The 1,386-nt window shown below is 48.6% G+C and overlaps 1 non-coding gene across 1 annotated transcript; it reads left to right on the top strand.

The window, feature by feature from the left end:
- The first annotated feature begins 816 nt into the window (after positions 1-816).
- On the top strand, positions 817-974 carry LOC125772966 (5.8S ribosomal RNA). The gene has a single exon (XR_007419790.1). It is a non-coding gene; the product is annotated as a 5.8S ribosomal RNA (ribosomal RNA).
- The last annotated feature ends 412 nt before the right edge of the window (positions 975-1,386 follow it).

Genomic DNA, 1,386 nt, shown 5'->3' with positions numbered 1-1,386 from the left:
GGTATACCGATGTGCAATACGTATCCGGCCACGGCACGGAACGAACGGGAACTGTGGTGCAGACATACAAAGAGTTAAGCCTACTAGTCATTAACTCTAAGGACGGGGCCATGGGGCGGTACGCAAAGGATACGGATGAGCGAGTATGCAGGCCCAATACTCAATAGCTCGATCCGATCCAAGCACATGAGTTGACTGCGGCGCCAGGTTAACCAATGTGCTAGATTCTATTTGGCCAGTAGAATCTTGTGTCTTACGCGATTTGATACCAAGACACCAGAACGAAAGTTAGTTGAAGAGTGATTAAACTCTTATGAAGAATGGTTGTGCAATCACAACTTATGACTTTAACCTATAAAGTGGATATGGACTATCAATTATAACATGGGGCACACACCATGTTCTCGATCCAATCCACGCACACGAGTTGCCTGAGTAGCGACAGGTATACCGATGTGCAATACGTATCCGGCCATAGGCACGGAACGAACAGGAACTGTGGTGCAGACATACAAGGGCCATGGGGCGGTACGCAAAGGATACGGATGAGCGAGTATGCAGGCCCAATACTCAATAGCTCGATCCGATCCAAGCACATGAGTTGACTGCGGCGCCAGGTTAACCGATGTGCTAAGAGAGTTGTTCCTGGGCCTTCAAAGTGACTTCAAAACTATCTTAGCGAATGGTGGCCATGGGCGTAGACATGAGCCACAAGTCACAAGGCCTGGGACTATTGGGTAATAAAGACAACTTAGTCAGAAAGTTAGTCTTTGGACGTACCACCGGGATTGTGTTACATTGGGAACCTTACTATAAAACCCTAGGCAGGGGATCACTCGGCTCATGGATCGATGAAGACCGCAGCTAAATGCGCGTCACAATGTGAACTGCAGGACACATGAACACCGATAAGTTGAACGCATATTGCGCGTCGGACGATTAAACCCGGCCGATGCACACATTCTTGAGTGCCTATCAATTCCTTGATATACAACAAACCAAACTTCAGGGTGGAGCGTGCCACAATAGAACACTATGGCGAGCAGCCCGTCTAGTGTCGTGGGGGAAACACGCTTCCACACTGTGCATAATGGCGTGCTCGGGACCTTTGTTGGGACCGCAGGGCGCTGAAAGTAAAGGGGTGAACCGCATAAATCGCACGCACGTAAACGCGCACACACACAAATAGAGTGAGACGTATCGTAGGATACCGCTAAGAGTACGTTGTGAAACATGGGGAAATTCAATCGAAAACCTCTTTGATGTCCAAGATTTCGTTGACCGTATCCGTCGTAATACTGGATCAACGTGCTTGGGGGAAAACGTCAAAGGGTTTTATAATAGTGGTGCATGATTAACCCATCGATGCCCGAGGGGAACATGTTG

The sequence above is a fragment of the Anopheles funestus genome (genome assembly GCF_943734845.2).
Source record: "Anopheles funestus chromosome X unlocalized genomic scaffold, idAnoFuneDA-416_04 X_unloc_159, whole genome shotgun sequence".
In the NCBI taxonomy this organism is placed as follows: domain Eukaryota; kingdom Metazoa; phylum Arthropoda; class Insecta; order Diptera; family Culicidae; genus Anopheles; species Anopheles funestus.
The sequence above is the reverse complement of the archived record's forward strand: the minus strand, read 5'-3'. Positions and strand labels throughout refer to the sequence as shown.